General features: G+C 45.8%; 1 protein-coding gene across 1 annotated transcript in view; it reads right to left on the bottom strand.

Annotated features, from left to right (window-relative positions):
- The window catches only part of pak4 (p21 protein (Cdc42/Rac)-activated kinase 4), a 50,737-nt gene extending 34,893 nt beyond the window's left edge, over positions 1–15,844 (bottom strand). Inside the window, exons 1-2 of the mRNA XM_055663644.1 lie at positions 14,792–15,844; positions 3,809–3,954 (exon numbers count right to left, since the gene is read on the bottom strand). The gene's annotated coding sequence lies outside the window, so the exon portion shown is untranslated. The remainder of the gene's footprint in view (positions 1–3,808; positions 3,955–14,791) is intronic.
- Positions 15,845–24,186: the final 8,342 nt, after the last annotated feature.

The following is a 24,186-nucleotide window of genomic DNA, read 5'->3' as shown; positions in this document are numbered from 1 at the left end:
CAAAAAATTCCAGAAGATTAGTCAAGCATGATTTCCCCCTCGTAAATCCGTGCCGACTCGGACCGATTCTGTTACTGCTATCCAAATGTGCGGCTATTTCATCTTTTATAATTGACTCCAGCATCTTCCCCACCACCGATGTCAGGCTAGCCAGATGCAACGAAATTTAAAGTAGCTCTTTCTTCCCAATAACCCTTTCTGGCTTAAGCCCTCCCTCCACCACCTCCAGTTTAAATTCCATTTGAAATATTTTGGAGGACCAAGAAATCAAGAACTGGCCAACATGTCCCAGCTACACTAGTCCCACCTGCCTGCGTTTGGTCCTTATCCCTCCAAACCTGTCCTATCCATGTACCCGTCTAACTATTTCAAGGTTTGAAGAAAGTTCTCAACCCGAAACGTCACCCATTCCTTCTCTCCAGAGATGCTGCCTGTCCCGCTGAGTTACTCCAGCATTGAGTCCATCTTCGGTTTAAACCAGCAACTGCAGTTCCTTCCTACACTAAATGTTTCGATAGTCCCAGCCTCAACCAGCTCCCCTCGCAGCTTGTTCCATACAACCACCACCCTTTGTGTGAAAAAGTTACCCCTCAGATTCCTATTAAAATAGTGAACAGTGAATGAAATGCGCTGAAATTTTAAGAGCGGGAATACAGTGCAAAATAGAAGGCAAGAAAATACAAGCAATAACAGAAGACCTCCCAGCCCCTTGTCTACCCCATCGTTCAATATGACCATGACAGACACTCCCAGATCTCATCTCTTCTGCGCTAGATTCCCACAGTCCTCATTTTCTGATCTTTAAAAAAATTTATCAAGCTTTAAATATGCCCATAGATGTAGTCCCCCACACCCTCTGGTGTAGAGAAATCAAAGCCACAACATCAGAGCCAATGTACTGGAGTGCGAAAGGGTTCTTTTAAAAAAAAACCGCACATGACCTATATACCAAATAGCCCCAAACAAGACCTTTGAGCCTTAATGACTCTACCACTGATTTATCAGGAGTTTCTAGACATGACAAATGTAACAAACATTTATTTCTCCCTCTTACTCCCAATTCTCAGCGGTTATTTTAACATCTGTAACAGGGAAGCCAGGGAGAGAATCTTATTAATTTAAGCCACTCGAGCAAGCAAAAAAAATCCCTTGGCCGTTGGTGCAGCTTGTGTACGGAGAAACATTAACATCCCAGGCAGTTTTCAAGATCAAAAGATAATTAGGAGAAACAGGCAAGAAGGATTAAAAGCATCGTCATTTGCAGAACTGAGATTGAGAGAGATACATATAGCAGGGAGACTTGCCCTTCAACCCACACTATCAATTTACACCGACACAAAATGCTGGAGTAACTCAGCGGGACGGGCAGCTTCTCTGGAGAGAAGGAATGGGTGACATTTCGAGTCGGGACCCTCCTTCAGACGGCCTGTACTTCTTTGGGTTGTGGAAGGAAAACAAAGCACCTGGGACAACCCACACGGTCTCAGGGGCAATGTGCAAACTCCAAAAGACAGCACCCGAGGTCAGGGTTTAATCTGGGTCTCTGTCGCTGAGAGGTAGCAGTACTACTGGCTGCGCCACAGTGCTGTCTATCATCAAATCAGATCAATAGTTTAGCGATACAGCGTGGAAACAGGCCTTCAAGCTTCTCCGCGAGACCAGCGAATGGGTGACGTTTCGACCTACCCTACACACATAGGGATTTGTTTTACATTTAGACCAAGCAACTAATCTACAAACTTGCACGTTTTGGAGTGTGGGGAGGAAAACTGAAGCATCTCGGAGAAAACCCACCCAGGTCACGGGGAGAACGTGCAAACTCCACACAGACAGCACCCGTAGGTTGGGTTTAAACCCGGGTCTCTGCGCGCTGAGAGGGTAGTAGTTCTACACTGTGCCACTGTGCCGCCCAAATCTTAGCCTCAAACAATATAGAAATTAACTCTTGCTGTTAAAAATAGACAGCCTTGGACTGGGCAAGGTGGCGGGATGAAGATGGGCTAAATGGGCCATTTCTCTGGTCTTGGTGAAACATTACCTGGACTATCCTACACCCATTAGGTCCCATTTGTTGAGGAAAGACATTATACATAGAGGGAGTGCAGAGACGGTTCACAAGACTGATTCCTGGGATGTCAGGACTGTCTTATGAAGAAAGACTGGATAGACTTGGTTTATACTCTCTAGAATTTAGGAGATTGAGAGGGGATCTTATAGAAACTTACAAAATTCTTAAGGGGTTGGACAGGCTAGATGCAGGAAGATTGTTCCCGATGTTAGGGAAGTCCAGGACAAGGGGTCACAGCTTAAGGATAAGGAGGAAATCCTTAGTGAGAAGAACTTTTTTCACACAGAGTGGTGAATCTCTGGAACTCTCTGCCACAGAGGGTAGTTGAGGCCAGTTCATTGGCTATATTCAAGAGGGAGTTAGATGTGGCCCTTGTGACTAAGGGGATCAGGGGGTATGGAGAGAGGCAGGTGGAAGATGAATCACCATGCCCCATTGATGGCGGTGCAGGCTCGAAGGGCCGAATGGCCTACTCCTGCCCATTTCTATGTTATGTTTCTAACCCAACAACATCATGTTCAAAGAGGAAAGAAGCATTTATATTTGAAGAGCAGCAACAAGAGGTTTAAAAAACAAAACAAAGCAAAGGACAAAAAATATATATTTTTGAGATTAGACAAAAATGCTGGAGAAACTCAGCGGGTGAGGCAGCATCTATGGAGCGAAGGAATACCGAAATGAAGACCCATATAATCATATAACAATTACAGTACGGAAACAGGCCATCTCTGCCCTTCTAGTCCATGCCGAACACTTATTCTCCCCTAGTCCCATCTACCTGCACTCAGACCATAACCCTCCATTCCTTTACTGTCCATATACCTATCCAATTTATTTTTAAATGATAGAATCGAACCTGCCTCCACCACTTCCACTGGAAGCTCATTCCACACACAGCTACCACTCTCTGAGTAATGAAGTTCCCCCTCATGTTACCCCTAAACTTTTGTCCCTTAATTCTCAAATCATGTCCTCTTGTTTGAATCTTCCCTACTCTCAATGGGAAAAGCTTATCCACGTCAACTCTGTCTATCCCTCTCATCATTTTAAAGACCTCTATTAAGTCCCCCCTTAACCTTCTGCGCTCCAAGGAATAAAGACCTATCTTGTTCATGCTTTCTCTGTAACCTAGGTGAAACATCACCTATCCTTCGCTCCATAGATGCTGCCTCACCCGCTAAGTTTCTCCAGCATTTTTGTCTACCTTCGATTTTTCCAGCATCTGCAGTTCCTTCTTAAACACTACAATGGGCAGAGTTATGGCAACAACAAGCTGTACGCCACTGAAACAGACCCTTTGGCCCAGCTTGTCCACGGTCAACAAGTTGGCATAGTGGGCTTGTCCAATTGATCTGCATTTAGCCCTTTGCTCTCTAAACGCTTCCCATCCATATATCTGTCAAAATGTCTTTTAAATGTCACCATTTCATCTGTTCCTATATCGCAACATATTTCAGACATGGACTACCCTTTGAGTGGAAACAGTTGCTCCTGATGTCCCTCTTAAATCCCTCTCACCTTAAGTCTCGTCCCACTAATTTTTTTTTGCGAGAACCTCTCTGGCAGCAGTCTGCAGAATTTGTCATCAAAGCTCCATTCAGTAAAATTTATCATTGCAGTTAATTTTTTTTTATTTTTTTTTTTAAAGAATTCCAGAAATCTTAAGCCAGTATCTTCATGAATACGTGAACCCTATTCTACATTATCATTTTGTTGTACACAAGGGGAGAAAATAAATACCTCTTCTTGGTCGATCCGGCGACTTGAAAATACTGCAGCGTCTGAAAGGAGCAGCGAGGAGGATTCCTTCCCAGGTAGTCAGTGAATCACGGTTACTAACTTGGGCCGCAAGCACGAGCACCTTTGAATCGAGTGCACATTCTGCCCTGGAAGGAGAGGCCAGAGACAACGGGGTTATCAGGGAGATTGTCCTCGGCACAATCAGAAAAGCACCATTTTGACAGACAAGAATCAGGATTAATTCACCGAACAATGGGAACCAGATTAACCAGCTGCACTGCAGCATAAAAAAAAGTTAAGCATCATTGTGTAGTCAGCACATAGCAATGCGATCTAGATTTAAATAAAAGCATAGAGCTCTTCTCAAAACATCTGTGAAGGGGGGAGGGGGACACACATTCACTCACAATCAAAGGATTAGCTCATGAACAGATGAGTGGATGGAATATGATTTTACCTTTGACCAATAGACAATAGACAATAGTGCAGGAGTAGGCCATTTGGCCCTTCGAGCCAGCACCGCCATTCAATGTGATCATGGCTGATCATCCACAATCAGAACACCCCCCCCCCCTCTCCGTTCCTGCCTTCTACCCAGACTCCACTATCTTTAAGAGCCCTATATAGCTCTCTCTTGAAAGTATCCAGAGACCCTTCTTCAGATATACTCAATATCCTGACTGATGAAGACCCAATGTGTTTGAACACAAATTGATTTTTTACGATTATATATAACTGTGTGTTTTGCAATTCCGGGCCTGTCGAACTGCTGCAAGAAAGAATTTCCATGTTGGTATGTATCAAAGATCTGTGTGTAAAAGTTACCCCTCAGATTCCTATTAAAGCTTTTCCCCTTCACCTTAAAAGGGTGCTGTGACTGCAACTGTGGTTTAGAGCAAAGATCCTATAGCGGAGCAAGATAGACCACTCCTGCTAAATGCAATGGGCTGACGTGTAGTACGCAACGGAGCGGAACGTGGGCCTTTTTTTCATCCATTTCAGTAACCCGACCCGACCCGCAGTGTAATCAACGTTGCGGGGAAACAGTTTGTGTTAATAAATTATAATTCTGAAAATGAGAAGATTTTTACCAAATAACTTTGATTTTTACGAGGATGTTTCCGTAACCGGCTTCCGTCTCTGCACTAGTATCTTTGCTCCGCTACGGGATCTTTGGTGCGGAGACGGAAGCCGGTTACGGAAATGGGGCCGAAAATTACCCATGAATCTGCCCATGACCGTACTAGGTCTTTTGCGTCGAGTGGACTATCTTGCTCGCTGTAGGGCCTTTGGTACGTATAACAGTTAAACACTCTTAACACAGTCGGACAGTCAAAGGCAGTTTCAAACTCAGTTTTTGGGCTTCTAGTCTGCAATCCTTGGTGATTTTTATAGTTTTAAATTTACCCTACAGCCACAACAGCAAACACTTCACTCCGAGACTCCAATAGCAGAATTATACAACTTTTCAGCTCATTAAAGTTAATTAAAACCCTCCTTCAATCAACGCATCGGCTTCCATGTCAATTACTGTTTGCTTAAAAATGGGAACTCAGCAGATTTCTCCTCGCTGGTCAACAGGGGCTACAGCAGTAGGTGTTAGAATCCCTGACTAGACACAAAATGCTGGAGTGACTCAGCGGGACAGGCAGCATCTCTGGCGAGAAGGAATGGGTGACGTTTCGGGTCCCGAAACGTCACCCATTCCTTCTCTCCAGAGATGCTGCCTGTCCCGCTGAGTCACTCCAGCATTTTTTTGTCTATCTTCGATTTAAACCAACATCTGCAGTTCTTTCCGACACAGAATTCCTGACATCCTACAAATGGGGAAATAAATATCTAAAACTACATTTAACATGGCAGGTATTGGGAGTTCTATTTTCCAATAGCCACTAGTATGCTAAGAATGAATGCCTATTTTCTGGATTGCAATATTGCATAATTTCAAACCTAAAATCCCACACTGACTCCATATATATCTCAGGCTGCCTTAGCAAAGCCAGCAGTCAGGCCACTCCCCCCTCTCTCATCAGGCAAGAGGTACAGAAGTGTGAAAACACACACCTCCAGATCCAGGGACGGTTTCTTCCCAGCTGTTATCAAGCAACTGAACCATCCTACCACAACCAGAGAGCGGTCCTGAACTACTATCTACCTCATTGGTAACCCTCGAACTATCTTTGATCGGATCTTACTAGCTTTGCCTTGTAAACATTATTCCCTCATCTGCACATTGTAAATGGCTCGATTGTAATCATGTGTTGTCTTTCTGCTGACTGGTTAGCACGCAACAAAAGCTTTTCACTGTACCTCGGTACATGTGACAATAAACTAAATAGGTTTATGGAAATCATATTAATTAAACACATATGTGCATTTGAATTACATACTAACACTTTCAATAAATGCTTTGAAAATACATGGATGGGAAAGGTTTATTTGTTAGCCCGGGGCAGCATAGTGGTGCAGCGGTAGAGTAGCTGCCTTTCAGCACCAGAGGCACAAGTTTGATTCCGACTACCAGTGCTGTCTGTACGGAGTTTGTACGTTCTCCCCCTGATCTGCGTGGGTTTTCTCCGAGATCTTCAGTTTCCTCCCACACTCCAAAGACATACAGGTTGGTAGGTTAATTGGTTTGGTAAATGTAAAAATTGTTGTGTGTGTGTGTGTGTGTGTGTGTGTGTGCGCGTGTGTGTGTCTGTGTGTTGGTGTGGCTGTGTGTGTGTGTGGTGGTGTTGTGTGTGTGTGTGGGATCGCTGGTCGGCGCGGACCCGGTGGGCCGAAGGGCCTGTTTCCGCACTGTATCTGTAAACTAAACTAAAACTAGCTGTGTTACAGCGCCAGAGACGCGTGTGGGTGTGGATGTGTGTGACTGTGGATGTGCTGTGTGTGGGATGTGCGTGTGTTCCCCGTGTGCGCGTGTGGTGGGTGTCCCCGTTGTGTGGGTGTGCGTGTCCTGTGGACACTGTGTGGTGTGTGTGGGTGTGGAGAGTTGTCAATTGTGGATGTGTGTGGCACGAATGTGTGTGGGTGTCACTGTGTGTGGGTGTCCATTGTGTGTGGTGGTGTTAATGTGTGGGGATCGCTGGTCGGCGCGGACCCGGTGGGCCGAAGGGCCTGTTTCCGCACTATATCTGTAAACTAAACTAAACTAAAACTAGCTGCCTTACAGCGCCAGAGACGCGTCTGATCCTGACTACGGGTGCTGTCTGTGCGACGTTTGTACGTTCCCCGTGACCGCGTGGGTTTTCCCCGGGTGCTCCGGTTTCCTCCCACACTCCACACCTGCAATGACATGGAGAGTTTCAATTCCTCCGCTCCCTGGCACGAATAAAAGCCTGCATTCACTTTGCACAGATATCCATTGCCATTCATCATACAAACATCGATTTCCCATAATTTAGCAGAGGCATTAAATATATTACAGTACCTCAGAGTGGAAAGGGAACTAGAATTTCCAATGGATATAATATAATTCTAGACCAGGTACTAAGGCACAAGTATATAGTGTCACTGTGCTAAATAAAGCACCATGAGAACCGAAGTTACAGGGTGCTTTAAAAACAGAAATTAGGGAATGTAGTGGCCATTCCCCATACGAGCAGTATAGAGCATTCATATATGACAGGATGGAAACAAACACTGAGTATCCCAGCACCTGCCTAGCAAACTTAATACCCTGTCAAAGCAGCTGGAGGGAAAACACAATTAAAATGCCCAAGGTATATATAGTGTGGAATAACTAAGGCGCCACGGTGCAATAGTGCTAGAGTTGCTGCCTTACAGCACCAGAGACCCAGGTTCGATCCTGACTACGGGCGCTTGTCTTTGCAGAGTTTGTACGTTCGCCTCGTGACCAGCGAGGGTTTTGTCCGAGATCCTCGGTTTCCTCCCACACTCCATAACAAAACCCTGTACATTACTAGTCTGAAGAAGGGTTTCGGCCCGAAACGTTGCCTATTTCCTTTGCTCCATAGATGCTGCTGCACCCGCTGAGTTTCTCCAGCTTTTTTGTGTAACCTGTACATTACTAGCCCATTATCTGTTTATTTATTCGTATGTGTGTATATTTATATAATGGTATATGGACACACTGATCTGTTTTGTAGTCAATGCCTACTATATTCTGTTGTGCTGAAGCAAAGCAAGAATTTCATTGTACTATCTGGGACACATGACAAACTCTCTTGACTTGACATTTCCGGTCAGTATTCTTCATCGGATTAAACATATTAAGAAGCCTTTACTCTATCCAAAAGGTGGTAAAAGTCTTTTCTTTTCAGATGGAAACATAAAAGATAGGTGCAGGAGTCAGCCTTTTGGCCCTTCGAGCCAGCACCGCCAATCAATATGATCAGTGCTCCGTACCATGATCATATTGGATCATGGATCAGTACCCTGTTCCTGTTTTCTTCCCATATCCCTGGATTCCGTTAGCCCTAAGAGCTATATCCAACTCTCTCTTGAAAACATCCAGTGAATCTGCCTCCACTGCCTTCTGTGGCAGAGAATTCCGCAGATTCACAACTCTCTGGATGACATTTTTTTTCTCCTCATCTCAATCCTAAATGTCAGACCCCTTATTCTTAAACTGTGACCCCTGGTTCTGGACTCCCCCCAACATCGGGAACATTTTTCCTGCATCTAGCCTGTTCAATCCCTTAAGAATTTCATGCGTTTCTATAAGATCTGCATAAGATGCAGACAGATCTGCATTTTGAAGAATATTAAAAGGGGAAGCGTGAATTAAGGTTGGTGCCTGGTGTGGGGGACTAGATGCTCGATATTTGGGGCAGTGCTTTTATTGTGACAGTACGTGAAGTTTTCTGCCAGCACGTCTAAAGAGATAAAAAATGTATTTTCACATTTTCAATTTTTGAAATCGGTTACTAAAGTTTTTAAAGAATTAAATCTATTCATGAGACAGTCAGGCCCCTTACATAGTGCACATAAGTGGACAATCCACTTCAGATACTAAAAGCAAGGGACAATGTGTGCCGGGTGTGGGCAAGGTGCACCAGAGGTCAGACTCTGAGTTAGAATACACGACAAGCTGAAAGCAGTGAGAACGGATCCCTTCCAATTCAGTGATACTTTATTGTCACATGTACCGATCTCAGCAGCCCCTCCCCCACGCCAGCCACCCCCCCCCCCCCCCCCCCCTCCATACAGGGTCCCTAGGATCTCAGCAGCCCCCCCCCCCCCCCCCCCCCCCCCCCCCCCCCCCCACATCATGTCCCTTCCACCCCAGGTCCACCCCCCCCTTTCTTTTGGTCTTGCCACATCATGTCCCTTCACCCACCCCACCGGATCCTTTTTTCTTCTCGGCAGCCCTCCCACATCGGGTACCCCCCCGCCAGGTTGTCCTCAGACCGCCATTCGCTCGGCTCTGCGCTGCATCCCGGGAGCCTTCCCCCTTCTTTGCGAAGTGTTTTGTCTCAACGCTGCTCGGCAAAGTGACCAAGCGGACCAGCTTGCTGCCTGCGCATTGTGTTTTCACACTGAACCTTTCTACAGTCAACGTTGAGATTATGTTGCCGGAGAGCAGCCCTGCCAACTCAGAGGTACAGGAGTCTGATGACATAGAACTGGTGCAAACGATGGGCCTGGTGAGTTTCATTGTCTGTAACTCATTTTCACCTAGCTCACAGCTAACGATGGCCCGTTTCCTTTATTATTGTTACATGTTTTGCACATCTTTAATTCATTTGTTCTATATCTCTCTTTATCACCATCTAGATTTCTCATTTCCCTCCCCCCCCCCGACTCTCAGTCGGAAGGGTATCGACCCAAAACGTCACCTATTCTTTTTCTCCAAAGATGCTGTCTGACCCACCGAGTTAAGGGCCTGTCCCACATTCACGACCTTTTTTACTCGTGGACATTTTTCATCATGTTCAAAAAACACCCTGACCTACTTGATGCCACGAGTACCTACGACTAGCATCACGATCTACCTACGACCTCGTGACGACCATGCTGCGAGTACAAGTCAAGGGCAAACTCGGCAGAGAGGCCCTTTAATCCAGCTTTTTGTGCCTATGAACGATGGTCAGCATTGCCTTGATGGACCGAAGGGCCGGTATCCTTATAAACCCAAAGCAGGTTGTGGATGGGATAAACTAATTTAAAAGATTAAGGAAGTGAATAAATGGCAGATTGCTAATTGCTAAAAGAAGATTACACAGGATAAAACGAGGAGTGCAAAAACAAATTAAACGGAGCGCCGCGGAGAACATTCTTTGGGTCCGTCCTGCAAGAAAAAGGCAACAAAATTGCTGTAGGAAAAATGAAATGAGTTTGTCAGCTGTTTCCTCTACTGAAAATATGGCATTGGGGTGAAGCCAGTAATGAGATTGCATAAAGTTCAGTGGAGATTTAGGTCAGTCATGAAATATTCATTAAAATGCAATATTTATGTGACCAGGGTCTGATGGAATTAATCCAATAACGCTTGAAGGAAAGTGGTACGACTGCTTGCAATTACCAGAAATCATTAGCGCACAGTTCTATTTTGCAGTCGCTCAGATTGTTATAATCTGCTCCCCACCTACACCTGGGTGCAGATATGTAGAAAGGCACAAAAAGCTGGAGTAACTCAGCAGGACGGGCAGCATCTCTGGAGGGAAGGAATGGGCCACTCATCCCCTTCAGACTGATATCAGGGGAGAGGGAGGTACATAGATAAGGAAGTGCATAGATAAGGAAGTGTAAGGTGTGAAAACAGGACAGGGGAAATGGAGATCAAGGAACAGAGTAGAATAGATCATTGTTAGTTGGGAGAAGGTAAGAACAAATCTGATCATATTGAATGGCGGTGCAGGCTCGAAGGGCCGAATGGCCTACTCCTGCACCTAGTGTCTATAATGTAGTTGGACAGTAAGTGTGGGAGGAAACACTTTTTCTCAAAGAGAGTGGTGAGTCTGTGGAATTCTCTGCCTCAGAGGGCGGTGGAGGCAGGTTCTCTGGATGCTTTCAAGAGAGAGCTCTTAAAAATAGCGGAGTCAGGGGATATGGGGAGAAGGCAGGAACGGGGTACTGATTGTGGATGATCAGCCATTATCATATTGAATGTTGGTGCTGGCTCGAAGGGCTGAATGGCCTACTCCTGCACCTAGTGTCTATTGTCTATAATGTAGTTGGAGACAGTAAGACAAGTCGGAGAAATGGGAAGGGGAAGGGATAGAGATAGAGGAAGGGAAAGCAAGGGTTACTTGAAGTTAGAGAAGTCTGATACTATGCCTAAATAGCTCATATTCTGATGAAAGTTTGCATTTAATGCTGCATCGACTTAATCATCGATCACGTGCATTCCCGGTGCCAGCGGATCCAGGGTCACTGGAGTTACAGCAGCACCCAGGAGGAACACTATCATACACTCAGTCCCTCTTCTGGGACTCCCCTGCATCCTCTATGCCGAGCAACATAGTTACGTTTTCTACTGTACACAGAGAGAAACCGTGTTACTCTCAAATAGTAGAGCTGACTGGAACGCAGGGAATCCTCGCATCACAGACTTGTGCCAACACATTCATCATCGCCTGTCCAAGCTTTAAAAGTGCAGCACAATATGATATGAAGTCTTGCAAAAAAAAAACACTTCAGCAAACCTTGGAATCAGATGTAAACTGGAGAGAGTTCACTGTAGCAGAACCAAATTATAGGCACAAAGTGCTGGAGTAACTCAGCGGGTCAGGCAGCCTCTCTGGAGAAAAAGGATGGTTGACCCTGCTTCAGTCTGCAGAAGTGTCCCTACTCAAAACATCTCTGGAGAAAAAGGATGGATGATGTTGCCTGACCTGCTGAGTTACTCCAGCACTTTGTGTACATTTTCAGAATACTGCAGGGTAATTTGCTATATATATCCTGATAAAACATTGTCTTCAAAAGAGGAAGAATAGAAATAGAAAAAATAGTAACACAAATAAGCAGAACGTGAATTTTGAAAATTATCTTTCCAGGTGAGGCAGAGGTTCACATGCATCACCTCCAACCTCATCTACTGTAGCCACTGTTCCAGGTGTGGTCTCCTGTATATCGGCGAGACCAAGCACAGGCTCGGCGATGGTATTGGTGAAAATTGACGTTCAGTCCTACCTGATCTCCCGGATGCTCAACACTTCTACCCCCCCCCCCCCCCTCCCTCCAATCCCATTCCCACACTGACCTCTCTCCATTGTCAGAGTGAGGCCCAGCGCAAATTGGAGGAACAGCACCTGATATATCGCTTGGGCAGCCTACACCCCAGCGGTGTGAACATTGACTTCTCTAACTTCAAGTTGCCCTTGCTTTCCCTCTCTCCCCTTTCCCAGTTCTCCAACCAGTCTTACTGTCTCCGACTACATGTTGTCTCCATTTGCTTTGTTATTACCTTCTCCCATCTAACAATGATCTATTCTACATTCACCTTGATCTCCATTCCCTTTGCCCTGTTTTAACACCTTACAATTATCTGTACACTTCCTTATCTATGTACCGCCCACTCCCCTGATATCAATCAGAAGAAGGGTCTTCTGACCCAAAACGTCACCCGCTCCTCTCCTGAGAAGCTGCCTGTCCCGCTGAGTTACTCCAGCATTTTGTGAATTTTGAAAAGTTCAGAATTGTGTAGCTATTGAATGGGATATAGGTGGAGGGAAGAAATTTAGTTTTTAAGTTTAGAGAGACAGCACGGAAGCAGGTCCTTCGGCCCACCAAGTACACACCGGCCAGCGATCCCTGCACACTAATGCCCCTGTCCCACTTAGGAAACCTGAACGGAAACCTCTGGAGACTTTGCGCCCCACCCAAGGTTTCCGTCTGGTTCCCGGAGGTTGCAGGTAGGGAGACTGACAAAAACCTCTGGGAACCGCACGGAAACCTTGGGTGGGCCGTAAAGTCTCCAGAGGTTTCCGTTCAGGTTTCCTAAGTGGGACAGGGAACAGTACAGATTGTAGGATGATCGGCAGGTTAGAACTCAAACATTTAGAAATGCTGGGAATGAGTCAGAGTCAGCTGAGGCTGTGTGGACAAATCACCCGGCTGAGTCAAGAGGATCTGATTGATGCACAGAGACAAAATGCTGGAGTAACTGAAGGGACTTGGCCCGAAACATCACCCATTGCTTCTCTCCCCCAGAGATGCTGCCTGATTTCGGTTCCCGCTTAAGTTCTTAAAGGGACTGAACGGAAGAGGAGTGGAGACACTTTGCACTATAGCCCAGTGGTGGAAGCCCCGCTGAGTTACTCCAGCATTTTGCTTCCATCTCCAATCTGTGACAAACACTTTAAAAAAAAAGTGAATATATTTGACAATGATGACTAGGAGATGCAAAGAGAGGTATTTAACCATTCAATCTTTTCACTAAGCCCAGCCAGAAAGACAAGGCAACACATACACACACACACACGGGCGAGACAACAGCCTGACATTTCTTCAGTGGCAGCAACTTTGTTAGCAAGGTATTGGAAAATTGATTGCTCAATAAACTGACTTCATATTTCCTCTGGCGAAACCAAATGAAGTGCATGTCTGGATCCAGGTTGTAACTGGAATATACTTGGCATTGTTACATAGATACATAGAAAATAGGTGCAGGAGTAGGCCATTCGGCCTGCACCATCATTCAATATGATCATGGCTGATCATCCAACTCAGTATCTTGTACCTGCCTTCTCTCCATACCCCCTGATCCCTGTAGCCACAAGGGCCACATCTAACTCCCTCTTAAATATAGCCAATGAACTGGTGCCTCAACTACCTTCTGTGGCAGAGAGTTCCAGAGATTCACCACTCTCTGTGTGAAAAATGTTTTTCTCATCTCGGTCTTAAAGGATTTTCCCTCTTATCCTTAAGCTGTGACCCCTTGTCCTGGACTTCCCCAACATCGGGAACAATCTTCCTGCATTTAGCCTGTCCAACCCCTTAAGAATTTTGTAAGTTTCCATAAGATCCCCCCACAATCTCCTAAATTCTAGCGTGTACAAGCCGAGTACAACCCTTCCCATCCATAAGCCTGGGGCAATATGCTATCCACACACACATACAGCTACATGATGTTGGGGTAACCAGAGTGGGGAACTATAAGCCGGCATAAATCACTGCCCCTCAGGAAGAAACTAGCAGTGGTAATTAAAGGAATTATTCCAGTAGAAAACATAAACAGAGAATTTGGGGAGAAAATAGCTCAAAGTGATCGTGATATAGTGTGGAAACAGGCCCTTCAGCTCAACTTGCCCACACCGGCTAACATGTCCTAGCTACACACTAGTCCCACCTGCCTGCGCTTGGTCCATATCCCTCCAAACCTGTCCTATCCATGTACCTGTCTAACTGTTTCTTAAATGTTGGGATATTCCCAGCCTCAACTACCTCCTCTGGCAGCTACACCCACTGTGTGGAAAAAGGTGGCCCTCAAATCCCTATTAAATCTTTTCCCCTTTAAACCCATGTCCTCTGGCCATCGATTCCCCTACTCTGGGCAAGAGACTCCGTGCATCGACCCAATCTATTCCTCTCATGATTGATTAGCCCGAGGTGAGGCCATGGGTGCAGGGAGGGGAGTGTGGAGTGTGCATGTGTGAGGAGGGAGAGTGTGTGTCGAGGTGGGGGGAGGAGAGAGGGAAAGAGGGAGAGAGAAGCGTTTGCCTGTACGAGAGGATTATATGTGCAAGGGAGCACATCCCTCTGCAAATTCTCTCATAATCCCTCGACTGCTGAGTTTAAAAGGTCTGACCAGCTCGTATTTCACCCACTAACTGCGCGCACGTACACACAGCCTGCTGAGGCAAACTCCCTCTGCGACAATTTAATTTAAAAAAGCAGCACAACTGTGCAATGAAGGTGCCGACACACTCTGAACACACACACACTAGTCATCACAGGGCCCATGCTATTCTGCTTCCACCAGCACCCTCTCCAATACAATAAGTGACTCATAAACAGATACATTCCCCGACAACATCCAAACAAAACTCGACTTTCAATTAAAATCTAAACCCTCACCTCTCAAAATTCCAGGCTTTAAGAAGCTGGCCAGCTTTTTTTCTTTTCTCTTGAACACTTTTTTTCTTTTCAAGCAGGGCAGGACATTCGGTGCCCACTTTGTCGGGAGACAATCATTTCCTGATACTCTCCACTCAGCCGCGCAGATAGAGGTCAATGTTTTTTCCCCGCAGTAACAGGGATTATGTTACACCAGTCTCGTTGGTCCGGTCTTCGAACCATTCAAAACAAGTTTCGTGACGCTTCGCCACACCTCCCGGACAAGCACACAAGCCGCAGGAGTGGAGTTTCGTGCAGCTTTGAATCCCTCTTAAAGCTGGAGCCAGATCGGCTGCCAGACTGCAGCAACTCAAAACTTAAAACTCAACTCAAGAGACGTGGCTGGAGTCCACACCAAGCATCAGATTAGTTAGCTGCAGATTAATGAGCTTTCCCACCCACCCAGATTTCAAAACTCCCGTTTAATTTCCTACATTAATTGAGATTTCTCTCCCCACCCCCTCCAAACTGAGTGCAATGACTGCACAGCTCAGTAGCTGAAAGCTATTTTGCCTTCCCTGCCTGTAAACCAGCGTGAGTTTGACGAGGCTGTACAAAGGGAAAGTGGGGGTGGAAAGACTCGCTATTTATATAAATAACGCTTCTCCTCCACACTCGGGAGACCTCTGTGCAGAAGGGATGGATTACTTTCTCAACGCCGAGTCTGGCATCGTATTGGCAGCACCCACACACCCATTCTGCACACAGCCAGCAAGCCGGGCCACTAATGACACCCAATGGCTGCTTGCAATTTTCCAGCCTTCAGTTATTGGAGACGCCTCCTTACTTTTTTTTTTAATGTCTGAATATTGCTGACATTTCCAACGTCGGTTAATATCAAGTAGAATTTATAGTGAAACACAGGCCACGTGGCCCAAAAGGGCTGCTCTAATATTGATGTTGCAACCGCCTTCTGTCGATTCCAAAAATATTCAGCTGCTGTATAATAGAAACATAGAAAATAGGTGCAGGAAATAGGCCATTCGGCCCTTCGAGCCTGCACCGCCATTCAATATGATCATGGCTGATCATACAAATCAATATCTCTTATCCCATCCCATACCCCCGCCCCCGATCAGTCTGAAGAAGGGTTTCGGCCCGAAACGTTGCCTATTTCCTTCGCTCCATAGATGCTGCTGCACCCGCTGAGTTTCTCCAGCTTTTTTGTGTAACCTTCGATTCTCCAGCATCTGCAGTTCCTTCTTAAACAATATCCCATACCTGCCTGTTTAAGAAGGAACTGGAAAATCGAAGGTACACAAAAAAGCTGGAGAAACTTAGCGGGTGCAGCAGCATCTATGGAGCGAAGGAAATAGGCAACGTTTCGGGCCGAAACCCTTCTTCAGACCTGCCTTCTCTCCATACGCCCACAAGGGCCACATCTAACTCCCTCTTAAATATAGCCAATGAACTGTGGCCTCAACTGCTTTCTGTGGCAGAGAATTCTACAGATTCTGTGTGAAAAATGTTTTTCTCATCTCGGTCCAAAATGGCATTTTTTTTTAAATAATATTTTAAAGTCTTAAAGACATTAATTTTGCACACAATAATCGGGCCACAGGGCTGTCAGATCTGGGGCGTTGATCCTCAAAGCAATTATCTCCCCCACATCTATCTTTGTGACTGATTCTCTCCTCATTAACAATCTCACCCAAACTCCCACCTCGGTTCTGACACCAGCCACCTACAATGAGGGCACTTTACAAGGTAAATAACCCAAGGACTTGCACATCTTTGAGATGTGGAGGAAACCAGTACATCTAGGGGGGAAATCCACAGTTACAAGTTGACACAAGTTCTTAATCTCTATATCTCATCCTATTCCCCCATTCCCCTTTCCCCAACTCCAGAGTTGCTGCCTGTCCCATAAGTTACTCCCTTTCCCCAAGAAACATAGAAATTAGGTGCCAGAGTAGGCCATTCGGCCCTTCGAGCCTGCACCGCCATTCAATGATCCTGATCATCCAACTCAGTATCCCGTACCTGCCTTCTCTCCATACCCCCTGATCCCCGTAGCCACAATGGCCACATCTATCTCCCTCTTAAATGCAATATTCCCTCTACTGTCCCTTATCAGCCCTCACCTTTCGAAGTGCTGGTTAGACTTTGGAGATACGGCGTGGGGAAAGGCCCTTCGGCCCACTGAGTTTGTACCGACCAGCCATCACCCCCTACCCCATATACTGGGGGCAATTCACAACAGACAATTAAACCTCAACTCCGTAGGTTAACCCTCAATGTGGGAGGAAACTGGAGCACTCGGAGAAAACCCACGTTTGGTCAGAGCCTCCAGGTCTTTCTGCATGGTAAAGAGAGATGAGATGTATATTGATTTATCACCTCGCCCGTCCCCTGGAGCTCCACACATCGATTCTTAAAGGGACCTATTCTTTCCCTAGTTACCATCATGCTCTGAATATACTTTTAGATCCCCCTTAGGAATCTCTTTTAGCTTATCTGCCACAGCTATCTCATGTCCTCTCTTTGCCCTCCTGATTGCCCTCTAAAGTGCACTCCCATATCTCTTCTACTCCCCAAAGGATTTATTTGATCCCAGCACGACAAGGGCTGCATATGAGTCAGTTTATTTATCCAAGCCAACTCCCCCTGATCCAGCCTTCGTTTACAACCTCAAGATTCAAGAGAGTTTATTGTCATGTGTCCCTGATAGGACAATGAAATTCCTGCTTTGCTTCAGCACAACAGAAGGCATTGACTACAAAACAGATCAGTGTGTCCATATACCATTATATAAATATAATGAATAAATAAACTGATAAAGTGCAAATAACAGGCTATTAATGTTCAGAGTTTTGTTTGAGTTGAGTTTAATAGCCTGATGGCTGTGGGGAAGTAGCTATTCCTGAACCTGGATGTTGCAGTCTACAGACTCCTGTACCTTCTACCTGAAGGTAGCAGGGAGATGAGTGTGTGGCCAGGATGGTGTGGGTCCTTGATGATGCTGCCAGCCTTTTTGAGGCAGCGACTGCGATAGATCCCCTCGATGGAAGGAAGGTCAGTCCCGATGATGGACTGGGCAGTGTTTACTACTTTTTGTAGTCTTTTCCTCATTGCAAATGGCTGGTGTGGCTCGTGTCAGACCAGAGTGGTGGTGGGTTCTTTATTATCACATATACCAGGGTAAAGTGAAAAACCTTTTTTTTGCACACAGCTCAGCAGGATTATCACCATACATAAGCTCAATCCCCTGGTTAGTACAGAATGTACTGGGTAGCCACTGAGTCCAAATGCAAGAGATACCATTTTGGCGTCAAAATATACAGTCCCAGCCACAAAGGCCAATTTCAGCCGTCGTATCCATTCCAGTCGACCCGTGAAGTATCGTCCCTCTCCTTGCCCGGCCCTCTTCAGCCCTTGTTTCCCGGGGGGGGGGGGCTCCTCCTGCAGATGTCCTTGAGGGCAAGACCCCCCCCCCCCCCCCCCAAGTTCGCTTTGTCCAGTGCCGACCACCGTCTCCCTCCATCCACTTCTTTGTGGCTTCCCTCTCCGAGCGAGTTCCCGTTCTGCAGTGGGCGAGCCAGGACTGCCGTTGAGACACGGCCACAGGCCCCGGCCCCGCACATTAACGCTATCCTCCACGCACACGGGACAATTTACATTTATACCAAACCAAGTAACCTAAACTTATACGTCTTTGGAGCGTGGGAGGAAACTGAAGAGCTAGGAGAAACCCCACGCGGGTCACGGGGTGAACGTACAAACTCCGTACAGACAGCACCCGTGGTCAGGATCGAACCCGGGTCTCAGGCGCTGTAAGCGCTGCAAGGCAGCAACTCTACCGCTGCGCCTCCCCTCAACATTCTGGTGTCAGTCTTCTGCTGCGCACAACCAAGCTTTAAATCACCACTGGACGACTGGTCATAAAATCTCACAGCTAAAGAAAAACAAATCTATAGGCCCCATAAATCTGACCTATGCATGTGGAACACGGAGAGCGTTTAATTAACCTTCAGCCACCACTTGCTGTACAATCAGCTTATCATTTGCCTGACAGCAGACTTATGCAGCAGCAGCATAAATATCCCATTGCCTGGCAGCAGGCTGGTATACTGATGGGGAAAAATCCCCCAGCAGATGGCAATGGGTTTAAAGCCCCCTTGCTCACAAGTACGTTGCTGAAGATGAAAGTTTCATCACTTCCCTGCTAACTGATATAATACAACATGGCAGGGTTAAGGGCCTGTCCCACTTACGCGATTTTTACGGTGTCTTGCCGGAACCCGTCATAGTTGCAAGCAGGTCTCCGAAAATGTTCAACATGTTGAAAATCCAGCGGCGACCAGAAAAAGGTACGACTCTTTGGGTACTCACGACCATACAGGCGTACCTGAAAAAATTTTGGAGGCCTGCTGCGACTATGAGGGGTGGAACGCATGGCCAGAGAGGGCTGTGGAGGCCAGGGCAGTAGATATTTTTCAGGCCCAGATAGAAAGATTCTTGATGAGAATGGGTGTCAACAGGTGTTCTCTGGATGCTTTCAAGAGAGAGGCTCTTAAATATAGCGGAGTCAGGAGATATGGGGAGAAGGCAGGAACGGGGTACTGTGGGGATGATCAGCCATGATCCCAGTGAATGGCGGTGCTGGCTCGAAGGGCCAAATGGCCTACTCCTGCACTTATCGTCTATTGTCTATTGTTGTGGGGAGAAGGCAGGAAAATGGGATTAGGAGGCAGAGATCAGCCATGATTGAATGGCGGAGTGGATCCGATGGGCCAATTGGCCTAATTCTACTCCTATAACTTGTGTGGATGTGTGACTAAAAAAACACCCTTTGACTCCTGGATCACCTTCTCCGCCACCATGGGTCCCCTTTCTCATTGGAGATGTCAACTCTAACTGGGTTAGAGTGGGCCAAGACCAGTGGCAGGGCATAGATTCAGATTCAGATTCAGATTCAAATTTAATTGTCATTGTCAGTGTACAGTACAGAGACAACGAATTGCATTTAGCATCTCCCTTGAAGAGCGACATAGCAAACGATTTGAATAAATAATAATAAGTGTCCGGGGGGGGGGGGGGGTGATTGGCAGTCACCGAGGTACGTTGTCGAGTAGAGTGACAGCCGCCCTATGTCTCTGCTAGTGACATAGCAGAGATCATGGCCATACTGCATCATAGATACTTGTGCAACCGCTGAGTTTCCCCAGCACTTTTGTCTACCCTCACGGCCAAACTTGATCTTGCTCACATCCACGTCCACCCGCTTGGGATTGACAGCAGGCACCGTGGGTGACTTTCCCATGCCCCCCGCAATGGCCAAAGACAGCATCTTTACTGCCACCTAACCCAATATCAACTGGCACCATGCACACCAGCAGGGTTTAATGGCTTGGTTTCACAATGGGTATTGCTGGAGACTATTGTCACACCAACTGAAGCAAGCTTGAAGGTTACACAAAAAGGCTGGAGAAACTCAGCGGGTGCAGCAGCATCTATGGAGCGAAGGGAATAGGCAACGTTTCGGGCCGAAACCCTTCTTCAGACCGTTTCGGCCCGAAACGTTGCCTATTTCCTTCGCTCCATAGATGCTGCTGCACCCGCTGAGTTTCTCCAGCCTTTTTGTGTAACCTTCGATTCTCCAGCATCTGCAGTTCCCTCTTAAACACGAAGCAAGCTTGAAAGTTGTTTACTCAGTGAGTAATAATGTCAACAGGGAACTTTGGTCTAAATTTAACTGCTAAGTTCCCTGCCTAGAGCTTACAGGGCAAATAAACACTGCATAGAAAATAGGTGCAGGAGGAGACCCTTCGGCCCTTCGAGCCAGCACCGCAATTCATTGCGATCATCCCCAATCAATAACCCGTGCCTGCCTTCTCCCCATATCCCATGACTCCACTAGCCCCTAGAGCTCTATCTAACTCTCTCTTAAATCCATCCAGTGATTTGGCCTCCACTGCTCTCTGTGGCAGGGAATTCCACAAATTCACAACTCTCTGGGTGAAAAAAGGTTTTTCTCACCTCAGTCTTAAATGGCCTCCCCCTTATTCTAATACTGTGGCCTTTATACAAGTGCAGCAACCCAAGTATTTTAAAATATTATGTGTCGGAAAGAACTGCGGATGCTGGTTTAAATCGAAGGTAGACACAAATGTTGTAGCTCTTGAAAGGTCTCGATCCGAAACCTCACCCATTCCTTCTCTCCAGAGATGCTGCCTGTCCCACTATTTTACAATATGACAGACACAAAAAGCTGGAGTAGCTCAGCAGGGTCAGGCAACATCCCTGGTGAGAAGGAATAGGCTGAAAAAGGGTCTCGACCCAAAACGTCACCTATTCCTTTACACCAGCAATGCTATCTGACCCGCTGAGTTACTCCACCTTTTTGCGTCTGTCTTCAGTTTAAACTAGCATCCGCAGTTCCTCCGTACATATTTTAAAATACGTGGCTTTTAAGTAGTGCCCATTTTAAAATTGGCCACTAGTTACTGTTCATGCCCCAGTTCTGAGTTATATGTCGCATTTGTAATTTGCAGATCTGTAACTACCGTTCTACACCCAGATTAAAGATTGATGAATACAGCACAGTAAACCATAAGGTTGTGGGCGTTGGTTTCTTGGAATTAAAACAGCCAGGCCAATTGATGTAAGCGCCTTCCAAGTGCCTCTGCTGCCTTCAGGTCGAAGGTACAGGAGCCTGAAATCTGCAACATCCAGGTTCAGGAATAGCTGCTTCCCCACAGCCATCAAACTCAACTCAAACAAAAATCTGAAGTTTAACAGCCTATTGCACTTTATCTGCTTATTTATGCGTATATATATATATATATATATATATATATATTCAATGGTATATGGACACACTGATCTGTACTGCATTTATTCATGCCTACTATATTCTGTTGTGCTGAAGCAAAGCAAGAATTTCATTGTCCTATCTGGGACCCATGACAATAATTAGTCTATCAAAGACTCTATTGTCATTCAAAAATACACCAACAAATGCACATCTGAAGGAAATTTCATTGCATCTGTCCATCTTCAAATCCAGTGTTAAAACACATTTGTACTCCCTGGCTTTTGACCATGCCTGAGGCTTTGCTTCTGTTTGTGGTGTTTTTGATGTTTCTTTATTTTACATGTCTTTTCCTACTATTTCTTTTGATTGTTATTTTTGGTGTGTATTAACTTTTTTGTCAATGATTAGTGATGTACAGCACTTTGTTGCAGCTATGTTTGTTTTTAAAGTGCTCTATAAATAAAATTATTATTATTATTATTATTATCAACTAACAAAAGGATAAAATAGATAAAAAGATAAAATAGATAGTAGTGGAGGCATATTATATGGAATTCAAGAGTCTGATGGCTCGGGGGAAGAAGAATAAAACTCTCTTGAATCTTGAATCTATAGAAGTGTGTGAACCTTCCACGCAAAGGATGGGCTGTCCTTGCTCACTACAGGGAAGCTGCTAATGTAAAAGTGTTTAAACGTTACATTCCCACAGTGGAGGAAATGTTGAAGAAGGAACTGCAGATGCTGGAATGATCGAAGGCAGACAGAAAATGCTGGAGGAACTCAGTGGGTGAGGCAGCATCTATGTACAGAAGGAATAGGCGATGTTTCGGGTCAAGACCCTTAAAACTCTTTAAAGAGACCCTTAAAACGTGAGGCAGCATCTATGTAGAAAAGGAATAGGTGATGTTTCAGGTTGAGACCCTTAAAACTCTTTAAAGAGACCCTTAAAAGGTGAGGCAGCGTCTATGTAGAGAAGGAATAGGCGACGTTTCGGGTCGAGACCCTTGCGGGTCTCGACCCGAAACGTCGCCTATTCCTTCTCTACATAGAAGCTCAAGTCAAGTCAAGTCAAGTTTATTTGTCACATACACATACGAGATGTGCAGTGAAATGAAAGTGGCAATACTCGCGGAACAACAAAACAACCAAACAAATTATAAACACAATCATAACGCACATATTCTTTTACATAATAAATAATAGAAGGAAAAACGTTCTGTAGAGTTAGTCCCTGGTGAGAAAGGCGTTTACAGTCCGAATTGCCTCTGGGAAGAAACTCCTTCTCAACCTCTCCGTTCTCACTGCATGGCAACGGAGGCGTTTGCCTGACCGTAGCAGCTGGAACACTGCCTCACCCGCTGAGTTCCTCCAGCATTTTTTGTCTATTTTCCCACAGTGGACATTCAGCAGCTAGCTTGGACATAAGATTAGCCTTCAGCTTACTCGAAAAGACACAAAGTGCTGGAGTAACTCAGCGGGTCAGGCAGCGTCTCTTGGTGACGTTTCAGGTCGGGACTCTTCTTTAGACTGAAATAATTAGGAAGCCTTTACTCTACGCAAAGGAGGCTAAAACGTCACAAAGTCCATTCTTCATATCTTTCTTACTGGGGTAAGTACGGCCATGGGTATATATATTACATCCATTTGCAAAGCTTTCATATGTAGGGAGCACAGTGACACAGCTAGCGAAACACCAAACGTCACCTGTTCCATTTCTCCACAGATGCTGCCTGACCAGCTGAGTTACTCCAGCACTTTTTGTCAATCAGCAGTATGTGGCTTGATTTCGCTAATTTCAAGTAACCCCTGCACTCCCTCTCACCGCCCCTCCCCCACCCTAACCATCTAATCATATAACAATTACAGCACGGAAACAGGCCATCTCGGCCCTTCTAGTCCGTGCCGAACACGTATTGTCTTGCCAGTTCCACTGTTTGTTTCCATATACCCTTTCATTATCACCTCTTCCACTGCCAACAATGGACCATTGTGGGCTCCATTTCCCCTTGGTCATCGGTGCTAGGCTCTGAGATATTCTGAACCTTTTCATTCCTCTAGTTTCCTTCTCCCCTGGCTCTCAGTCTGAAGAATGGTGTCGCCTATTCCTTTTCTCCAGAGGTGCTGCCTGACCCGCTGAGTTACTTCAGCAATTTGTGTCTATTTTATAAGAAATGCTGCCTCTGTTGCTCAGAACTCTTGTGCTGCCTGTATGGAGTTTTCACGTTCTCTCTATCTCACCTTGCAAAGACAGTATATTGTCCCTGCCGTGGAGGAGAATGGTAGCATCGTGGTGGGGAGCAACTGTGGGGAAGAATTAAATTACATTTGTGGAGGATTAATATAAATAGATTCTGATGGTCAGCATTTGTTCAGCAAATCCATACTCTGTGGCTCGCATTTAAACAGATCACAGATGTGCTGGAAGGGAGGATTTAAAGTTGCTTAACACAAGCTGAATACTGGTTCCTTTAATACTGGTTCCTTTATGGCTATCTTTAGGAACTAGGGAATATTTCACAATTTTACTGAAGCCAATTAACCTACAAACCCTGGAGAGGAAAAGACTACAAAAAGTAGTAAACACTGCCCAGTCCATCAT

Source organism: Leucoraja erinacea, chromosome 38 (assembly GCF_028641065.1).
Source record: "Leucoraja erinacea ecotype New England chromosome 38, Leri_hhj_1, whole genome shotgun sequence".
NCBI classification, from domain to species: Eukaryota; Metazoa; Chordata; class Chondrichthyes; order Rajiformes; family Rajidae; genus Leucoraja; species Leucoraja erinaceus.
The sequence above is the reverse complement of the archived record's forward strand: the minus strand, read 5'-3'. Positions and strand labels throughout refer to the sequence as shown.